The 10,986-nt window shown below is 35.9% G+C and overlaps 1 protein-coding gene across 1 annotated transcript in view; it reads right to left on the bottom strand.

The window, feature by feature from the left end:
- Positions 1 to 402: 402 nt before the first annotated feature.
- LOC131148940 (calcineurin-binding protein 1) overlaps positions 403 to 10,986 on the bottom strand; it is a 76,484-nt gene continuing 65,900 nt past the window's right edge. The window contains exon 21 of the transcript XR_009135092.1: positions 403 to 773. The gene's annotated coding sequence lies outside the window, so the exon portion shown is untranslated. The remainder of the gene's footprint in view (positions 774 to 10,986) is intronic.

Genomic DNA, 10,986 nt, shown 5'->3' with positions numbered 1-10,986 from the left:
GCTTATTACCTAGTTTTACACAATATGAGTTTTAAATGCTTGTGTGGCCTGAGTAAATATTTATGTGATGAATAACTTACATAGTTTTTACAGTATATCATACTATACAACATACACAGATATAGACAGTATATTATAATTTTACTCAGATCAGTATGTTATAGTTTTACACAGATTAGTATATCACAGATATTTATCCAGAATAGTATATTATAGTTTTACTCAGATCAGTATATTACAACTTAATTCAGAACAGTATATACAGTATTTATAGTATGCATGTTTCCTATTACCATAACATACAGAGTATACAGACAGAGTATACAGATAGATATACAGAGATAGCATCAAGATGCTACTGATACAGAATATAGAAATTACAGAGTTTACAGTACAGAAAGATAGTGTTATGGTAATTTTGAAAACATGATGAAAATAGTAAAAGGGTATATATGTGTATATATATAAAGTATCATTTCCCTGAGGAAGATTACAGACAGATACAGTATAGATAAAGAATACAGAACACGGTGCCATTGCTAGATACAAATAGAGTGCAATCACATATCTCAGATAGTATGTGTGTACCGTCGACCGTCCTTGGAGAGTATGCAGCTCCCCAGTTCACTGGGTGGAGGGGGCCAGTTTGACGAGGTAGCAGCCAGACCCAAGCCTATGAGTGGATGTAGTTTTGCCGTGCTGAGGTAGTATAGAGTATATTGACTTATCTGTAGGGCCGACCAGATTAAGTCCCGCCTACGGGCCGCACAACCCTGTCATGAAGGGTCAAATCATGACATACAGAGTTCTAGGGATAAAGCACAGTTATGTATATGTATACAGTTTTACAGTATTTGATGAGAATAGTATGATATTAGTAGTACGAAAAGTAGAAAGTATAGATGATACAGTTATATTTTAAATTATGAAAAGAAATATATGCTTCACAAATTTACTATTGTATTATAGTTCAGTTGTTATTTAAACAGTATTCCTAACTTAGTTGCCACACACTAGTAATAACATATTTTCATTTACTGAGCGTCGACTCATCCCATGACTTCAACATTTTTCAAGTGAGCCAGCTGGGCGAGTAAATCAGGCTTGCGGATAAAGAGTATATTGATTACCCTGGTTTAGAGAGTAAGTTTGTGCAGGGTTTTGTATTTTGGGACAGATATTTTTGGAGAGAGATGTATTATATAGTTATGGTTTAGAAATACAGATCTCTAATATTGTATGATGTGTATGGATGTATGGATTATGTTTCCGCTGCATAGGTATGATTTTATATTCAGATTTACCCTGGTGCCTTCTGAGGCTCGTGTTTCATAGCAGAGGGTACCCGAGTTGACTCGCACAAGTCAACACCAGGGGAACTATGTTGGCTTGGGTAAGTCACAAACTCGGGTAAGCCCGAGTAGGCTAGGGCACATGTAAGGTTGACACGTGAGGGCTCGGGTTGATTTTTTTAAAATATTTTTTTGAAAGCAAAGGTCAGTCCAAATTTAAGTCAGGGCCCAGAGAGTTTTGAAATGAGACAAGCTCAGGGGTTTCAAAATTTGAGGGTTGGGCCTCAAACACTTTTGTTTAGAATGGGCCTTGGTTAAAACTATTTTAATGAAGCCTGAGGGTTTTTTTTTTTTAAATGAAACGGCCCCGAGAGTATTTGAGGTTTGAGAACTGAGCCTTCATTTTAAAATCAAAACTAGGCCTCAAGTCTTTAAAAGAAATGGGTGCTGGTTTTTACCTTAAAATTGAAACCAAACCTGAGGTTTTTTAACGTCAAGTTGGGCCTCGATTAACTTAAAAATAAATGGGCTTCAGGGTTGACTTCAAAACAAGGCCAAGGTTAGTTTTAAGACACATGGGCTTTGGGAGATTTCAAAATGGGCTTGTACTTTACAACTCAAAACGAGCCTAAGGGGCTTCCAAAACAAAGGGACTGGGTCTTTTGGAAATGGAATTTGATGGGTTTCAGTTTGGGTAGTTCGAACCTGAATTCAAGTCTAGGTTTGAGGCTCGAGTCTGGTGGTCTGGTTCAATCGGTTCGAACCTGGATTTGGGTCTGATCTAAATCAAGGTCTGCTCAGGTTCCAGTTTGAACCTGAGGCTTAGGGGGTGATCCTGCATTCAAAACCCTACATTCATACTCATATACAATTTATTATGTAGAACAAAATAGGGGTAAGAGATTTGAATTTTACGCTCCTCTTCTTCTTTCCTCCTTTCTTTCTCACTTCTTTTGTGTCTATCTGTGCCTGTCTAGTTTGTGTTGTGTGCTCTGAATATTCTGTGGCTGGATTGCTCCACCTTTGCTTCTAAATTGCTCCACCTCTGCTTCTGAATTGTTGTTCTATGCTCTGAATGTATATTGTGCTTTACGAATTATTGCTCTGCTTCTACTTACACACAAACACACACACTGTAATGCTCACAAATTTTTGGTAGAGTTTTTCTTATCCTTCCTGGTTTCTCTCGATTTTTGGAGAGTGCTTTCACTATACCTTTTTTTTCTTTTCTCTCAATTTCTGTAGGGATTTTCTAATCCTCCTTCTTTTTTCTTTTCCCCTCAATTTCCACAAAGTTTCTCTGTTGCCTCTTTCTTCTTGTTGCTACAGTGCGAGCCTCCCTATTTATAGGGAGGCTGGGGGTATGATTGGCGCCAAAATTCTCTCCCCTCCAACATAATTCCCCTGAGCTGGCAGGGAGTATTTTCTTACAGACTCTTTTTGCACATGTGATTTCATTCTTATTTTGAATTTCATTTGCTAACTGATGTGCAATTTCTCTTTTTACGTAGGTGAATTGGAAGATGCTTCCAGCTAGCAGGCAGGGATTGGAACTTTGCTTGATTTTTTTGTTTTCCTTGTATTCATTTTCTGTGTATTTCCTAAATGTATGTACCCCCATACCCCCTTTTCCTGCAAGATTCTTTGGTAACACTTTTTTTGTTTTCCTGTACTTTTGCATCTTATTTCCCTGTATTTTGTATTTTATTTCCCTGTATGCTTTCAGTTGTTACTTTCTACATCTACAATCTTTCTTTGTATTTTCTCCCTGTGTGTACGCAACACAATTTGCAACCAACTCACTGTACCTCAAGATTTTGGGCACGTGTTCCTCCCTCTTTTGCAATAAAATGTGACCTCAAGTCTTTTTTCAATTTTGACCAAAAACCAAAATCCTAGTTGACATTACCTTAACACCCAAACAAATACCCAGTTTTAAAATTAACAGACCCAATTTTGAAAATTAAAAGGCTAAATTTAAAAACTTGGAAAGGTTAGACTCCAATTAAAAATTTCTAGACTTAAATCCAAGAAATGAAAAACTCAATTGAAGGCTAAAATTAAAAGGACTCAAAATTTTTTTTTTTTCAAGACTTAGACCACAATACCTATCCAATAAAGGAACCTGGCTTTGAAATTACGGGGTCTCGGAGATTAATTTTGCAACTAAAGGAACTTACACTAGGATAATAAAAACTAAGTTTACAACTAGAATCAGGGGGCTTATTTCAAAAATCTAACAACTTGGTCTGAAAATTCGAGAGACTCTATTTCAGAAAATCAAGGGCTCAAATTAAAACATTACAACACTTAGTAAATGAAAAGAGAAAAAAGATCAATGTTTTAGAATTTTTAAGTGACTCGACAAACTGAAATCAAAGGGACTCAAATGTTTTGAAATTGGGGAGACTCGGGGTCTTAATTTTAAGACTCAGGATCATTCAGGACTCAAAGTCAAACTTTACTATGTCGTGTCTTCGCGGGAAGGCCTAGTTAAAATTGAGGTGTCTACACTAGTAATAACCACCGACACTACCTGTGTATCTCGGCTTTGCTGCTCAAATTGATTTTTACTTATGATATTTAATGATTCACCACTAGTTTTTGTCTTTTCTTTCTTCTTTTTCACATTTCAGCTCTAGGAGACTCAAAATAATTCTTTTGCCATTACACCTAAAGGTATAGGTGTTGTCACGACCCACTTATTTTTCTCTTTTTTAAAAAAATAAAAAATAAAATCAATATCATATATCTCAAAACCCAGCTCAACCAATCATAATCCACCTGGACCCGTGGGTACCAGGGATACATCAGAACACAATTGGAAGCCTAAGCAGCAGGAAATATATATATTCACAATATTGTAAATACAAAACATCCATCATTTTACGACAAATACCAGAGCCACTACAACCACCGTATTTCCATATATGCATCTCAAAAATAAGACCTAGGGACATTTCCCCAAAAATCTAACCATCCCTACAAAACTTACCCTTCAAAAGGGCAGATACACAGCACTAGTTCAACGGGGCTTTTCCCACTCTCTTATCTGGGGTTCGTGAAAAGTTAATAAGATTTAGGGGTGAGACACCTATCAGTGAGGGAAATAAACTAATACTAGGGTCTGGCAACATGAGTATTCTGTATTCAACATATATCATACATAACATGTTCAGTACTGTTTATCAAATATGAGAAAACATACATATACCATCAAAACATGGCAGAACATACTGCATTTTTCATAATCATATTTCATCTCATATAATAATAATAACATAAAACATTTTTGGTAGGTTAGCTGGCTGTTGTCATGTATTACCCCCACATGACTAGGTTGTGTGGCCCGAAGGCGGGACCTGACAATGGTTGGCCGACCACTACCAAGTCAAACAGTAGTCTGTAGGTCCGATGGGTCTGCCAGACCTGGTCCGTACACCAGGGGCGATCAGCACACTTCTTATAAACCATATCGACCATCCAATCTCACACCACTCCGTATAGCGGTGTTAACACAAATATCATGATCACGAAGACCATGAACACATAGCAACGGTACCGTGCAAGTGCTAGCCTAGACCAAGGCAACCAGGTTCTGATATCATATACATATACTAAAATCGTGATACATGGATATCTCATATCAATAATTATCAAATCAATCATATCATTTTTCACATATACATATTTCATGAAAATCATCGGCTCGTACGCCGGAATTACACATTTTATCATAGCTCGACCTGTACGCCGGCAAATCACAGTCACATAGCACGGCCCATACACCGGCAAATCATATAAAAATCTCGGCCCGTACGCCGATTTTTCATCATAAAAATTCATATCATCCACATTCCTAGAAAACAGTATTTCACAACATTTTTACTCATGCCACACAAACGGATTTTTACATATTCAATCATACGATCATTTTCACAATATTTTGCAAATATAACATATATATATATATATTTTTCATAAATCAGATGCTAAATATATATATATATATAAGTATTTTCTCAAAAAAAAACTAGTTTAGTTTATCCCCTTACCTGACTACTGAGAAAGCCCCCAAAACAATCTAGTCTAACCCCCGTAAGATTTTCTTGATCGTAAGATTTTCTTGACCAATACCTTGAAACTGAAAAATTCTCAATATTAAATTTCAGTATTTTCGTACGTACAACATTTTCTATAATAGCCACAAAGTAAAATTTGACTTAAAAAGTCTTACCTCAACTTAGGGATGATTCCTAACGTTTCCAATCAACACCCCTGGAAACAAAAACTCCCAGTATTAAACTTTAATATTTTCAACGCGTATAATAATTTTTTCAATTGTCACAACTTCAAATTTGGTTTAAAAAGCCTTACCTCAACTTAGGGATGATTTCCAAGTTACTTTCTCCAACAATCCGCTCTGGCAGATTTGCAGAGAACTTCACTAGGAGCGTCGTGGTGGCTTCGGTTTGTCGATCCGGCATAAAACTGGCCCAGAATCGAAGAGAGAGAGAGAGAGAGAGAGAGAGAGAGAGAGAGAGCACTAGCGCAGACACAGGAATCCAATTCAAATTGGATTTTGGCTTTTAAAGCTTCCTAGAGAAGCTTGTAGTATTACATATATATATATATATATATATATATATATATATATATATATATATTAATATCATAATTACTTACTAGTTGAAGCAAAGCTTCCTGGAGAAGCTTATGCAACTTTATATATATATATATATATATATATATATATATATATATATATATTTCCTTATCATACTATTCATTTTACTTGTTAATTTAATTAATTTATTTTATTTTATTATTTTATTATTATTATTATTTTATTTTTTAAAATTTTATTTTTCCCGGTTACTACAGGTGTTGGCACGACCATTGTGTGAAACATCAAGGTTATAAAGCCAAGGTCTTCCTAAAAGAATATGGGCAACATCCATAGGAAGGACATCACACCAGATTTCATCTTCATACTCCGCAATTTTGATGGGGACTAAGCATCTATGGTTTACGGGCATTGTTGCTACATTTACCCAAGCAACTTTGTAAGGATGGGGGTGGGGTTCAACTTTCAAATTCAATCTTTCTGAAGCTGATTTTGACATTACATTCATGCAACTCCCTCCATCAATCATCATTTTGCAACTTTTATTCCCACACTTAATGTAAGTATGGAAAATAGAAGTATTGCGCCAATCCTCTTGTTCTCAAGGAGTCACCATGATGCATCTCATGACATTCACAGTAGCAGCATCATTTTCACCAATTGACAACCCATTTTAACTTGCTACTTCCTTGGGGATATAGGGTTGTTCTTCTCCCAAATCTTCTTCTTCATCCTCTCTTTCAATTGCCAAATTTCTAGTTGGGCATTGCTTAGCAAAGTGGCCTCTTTTGTGACACTTGTAGCACACATCATTCCCCGAATTTTGTTTTGAGGACCCATTCATGGGTGCCTTTCCTTTATCCAATGGTTGTTGGATGGTGGGTGTAGGAACCTGAACCAAGACAAGAAAAATAAAAGAAAAGAAAAGGAGAAAGAAAAAGAATAGCAGGAAAAAGGTTTGGCACAGGACCAAACCATCGATGGTTTTAGGGAGCTCAGGAAAACCGTCGACTGTTTCAACAACCGAGAATTTTTATATGTATAAAAGGGAAAATTGGTTTGGTATTACTTAAGTGAGAAGTAAGCTTAAATTTTATAACTTTTCATACTACTCTCTATCTCTCCAAAAATTAGGGTTTCACACTCACTCTCTCTCTAGCTCAGGATCTCTCCACAAGTGCTCTCTGGTCCTTTCTCCCTCCTCTCGGCTTGCTGGTTGTCTCTCCTCGGTAAGTTAAGTAAGCAGGGTTTCCGTTCTCCGAACGCTGTAGGCAGTTTTTCAGGAATAAGTAAGAGGATTAGATTATGTCAACTATTTTTAAAATATGAACCGATTAAATTGAAGTATATGATTACAGGAACAGTATATATGTTTTTTTTTTTTAACGAATCAGGCATATGAAAGTGATAGTTTTGATTATTATTTGTATTTGGGGAAAACTAAAGTGAATGGGTTGATCATCTAATTTTCAGTTATACGGGTGAGTATAGTTTTCAAATGTCATTTTCTATTTAGTTAAATAAATGGAAATATAATGTTCACAGTAAAACTTATGTTACTCATACACTGATGATAATCTAATCTGCCTTATTGAGAAGTGTCTCACCCCAATATCCAACTCATTTTTCATGTCTTACAGGGAATCAAGCCTAGCGTGCTATGGTGTTGGGTTTAGTTTTTGGTAGATATTGTAAGTGTAAGAGAGACACTTATTTATTATGTTTATGTTTTATTTTGGGATGTAATATGCAAAACATGGAGATATATATGTGTAACTGGGATGGTTCAAAACTCTAGTAAACTGTTTTAAGGTTGTATGTCTTCCGTTGCATGTTTTGTTTTCAATTATGGACAGGAACACTCGGGACCCCTTTCGGGTTCGTGCGGTTATAATAGATATGGTATTAGAGATAGATAGATATATATATATATATATATATATATATATATATATATATATGCATATATGCATGTATGTATGTATGTATGTATGGAATAATAGCACTATGGGCCCCACCGGGTTTGGGGCGCTACAGTGGGATTGCTACTTTTAGAAGTCACTTGACCCGTGTTTGTGGGTCTTATCTTCTCATATGATGTGGCCTTTATTTAATAAGTGTCATTGGAAGTGTTTCCAAATTTCCTTCCCATTTGATCTTTCCTCATTTATTCATAGTCATGTGCCAAATTAAATACATGCTCAAGTGAATCAATGTGATGGGGAAACAACTCTTTTCTCAGTTCGGGTTTCAAGTCAATCCTAAAACAAGAAATTTTTTGGCTATTACTTTCTTCCACATCACACCTAATGGAAAGTTCATCAAATTTGCTCATATATTCAGTGACACACAAACTTCCTTACCTAAGGCTATAGAGTTGGTCCATGAGGCATTCTTTATAGGAGATTGGGACATACTTTTCTTTCAACCTTTCTTTCATCAAATCCCAATGCTCTATAGGCCTGTGACCAAGATGAACTTCTTGTCTTTCAACATTCACCCAATGAAGCGTAGTTTGTCTAGTCAACCTCATTTTTGCAAATCTCACATGATGCGGGTCACTCATTTTATACCTACCAAAATATGAATCCATTTCAGCTAATCAATAATGAAAAAAATTTTGATCCATTTGACCATCATATGTAAGGGCTTCAATTTTTACTCTTTTCATCACATCCACATATGGATCATGATTTTCCCTACGGTATGGTAAATTCCTCTTCATCATAATCCTCATCATTCCAATGTGGAACATAAAGGTCATGACGTTGGAACCTTCTAAGAGCATTTGGTCTTTTGTGGGGGAGGAATGGGAGGTCATTGTTGAGCTGGTGTCCTCTCTCTTGGAGGCTTGTTTGGCTCCCTAGAGTAATGGGAAGCAAGCTCACTGTCAACCTCAAAGGGTTGTTCCAAATTTTCTTATGGTGGGTTAGGAGCTAAACTAGCTTCCAGGCTCTCAATTCTTGTTAGTACATTGGTCAATTCTTGGGTTAAGACATGGACTTGGTCTTGTAGGTCATCTAAGAGTCTATCATGGTCCATATCATTTCTACGGCCATGATAACAATTCCCGACTCGGATTGCCATCAAAACACAATCCTCCTCCTTGGAGGTTTTTCCCCTAAACCTAACCAAACTAATGTTCCAAATATCAAAATTCAGAATCTGTGTAGGTTGTTCTGGACCAATTAGTCGACTGTTTGTGGTAATTAGTCAACTGTTTGTGGCAATTAGTCGGTTGTTTGGGGCAAAATAGAAATAGTCTGAATTTTGGAGCCAATTAGTAGACTATTTGGGCCAATTAGTCGATTGTTTTAGACAAAGACTATTTTTTTCTGCTACTCTAAGGAAAAATGGGACTTGGAGGGTTCGCCTAAGCTCTGATACCAAGATGATGTAGGATGGGAATGGTTGACCTAGTCCTATGATTCAACCCTTACACAAGCACATACAATCAAAACACTTTGGTTTAAGAATTCAATTAACTAACATAAACGCCATAAGTTGTGCGACATTTCACATGTTGTTGTATTTTGAGAAGGTGTATGATTTTGTTCAGAAAATAAGTCTCATGGGTTCCTTATCAAGGATCAAGCTTTATGAATAAAGATGTTGATTTCAAAGCTAATATTGCAAGTTCTAGCTTAACAAACTAATATTCATACAAATGATTTTAGCTAGCAAGTGTCAATATTACAATCTATGGATTCAAATGGGTTATTCAAAGATGGGTTTTTAATCTATTAGCAATGGCTCACAAAATTTAGTAAGGATTCAAACAAGTACTGAAGTACCAAGAGATTTGTTTGGATGACTTGACGTTGTTCCACACATAATTAGATCACACTGTGAGTCCTTTAAACAAGCGTCGAAACACCAAGATGAACGCCACTATGGAGTATACGGGAGGTGGTTGTGGGGTGTATGATGGTTGTGGTCGTGTGGATGTTTTAGAGGGGAGGTGTAGAGACCCGAAAAATATCATAATAAAAGAAATGGGAAAAAGTGGATTTTTGGCTTAGGGACGAAAAAATCGGCGACGATTTTCTGAGAAGTATAGAAAATCAGTGACGGTTTTGGTATATTACCGCAGGTCAATAACAAGTAAAATGATAAAATCTAGCTGGTTAAAGAGAAAATCGGCGACAATTTTCTCGGAGTGCAAGAAAACCGATGACGGTTTTCTCGACAGTTCTAAAATATAAGAAATCCCATGAGCCCTCAAATGAAATTAAAAACCAAAATTCTCTCTCTCTCCTCTCTCAGACCCTACACTCCCCCACCCTTCCGCCTTCGATTCTGGCTCCGTTAAGCCCTTTTTGACTATTAGGAACCACCAGAGGGTTCCTGGGAAGATTCTTTACAGCTTAGGTGGAGCGGAATTTCAGTTTGGGGTTTCAGGGCACCATCCCAAAATCAGGGTAAGTGAAGTAATATAGAATTTTATGGTTTATTTGGAGTATTTGGGTCCTAGGGAATATGAATTGATAATATTCTAGTGATTAAGTTGATTGATTTGGGAAAAATATAATTTCAGGGATTTGAACTTCGAATGCCACAGGGGCGTAGATTTAGAGCTTTAGCAGGCTTCATAGGAATCAAGTAAGGGTAATATGTTATGCGAGTTAAAATTTAGAAATTTTATCAGTAAAACATAGTATTTGATTATGGGGTCTAGAGTATGATTTTAAATAAATCAGAGCATGAAAATTATACAACTTTACAGATTACAATATAAGGGTCGTATTTATTTAATTGTGTGGTATGAGTAAATATTAGTTTAGTACAGAATTTACATAGTTTTCAAAATATCATGATTTTCATATATATATTTATACAGAAAGATGTTTTATAGAAATTAAAGAATTATGATTTACAGAATACACACAGAAGGATATTTTATAGCATTAGCAGAATATCATAATATACAGATTACAGAACCATAACATATTACAGTTTATTCATATTAGATTTTACAGTGTTATGGTTATTACAGCTGAAACAAAATCATGGTAAAATAGTAAGATATATTAAATAGTATTATAAATTATTAAACCCTGATGGAAT

The sequence above is a fragment of the Malania oleifera genome, chromosome 2 (assembly GCF_029873635.1).
Source record: "Malania oleifera isolate guangnan ecotype guangnan chromosome 2, ASM2987363v1, whole genome shotgun sequence".
NCBI classification, from domain to species: domain Eukaryota; kingdom Viridiplantae; phylum Streptophyta; class Magnoliopsida; order Santalales; family Ximeniaceae; genus Malania; species Malania oleifera.
Note: the sequence above shows the minus strand (reverse complement) of the source record. Positions and strands in the feature narration are given on the sequence as shown.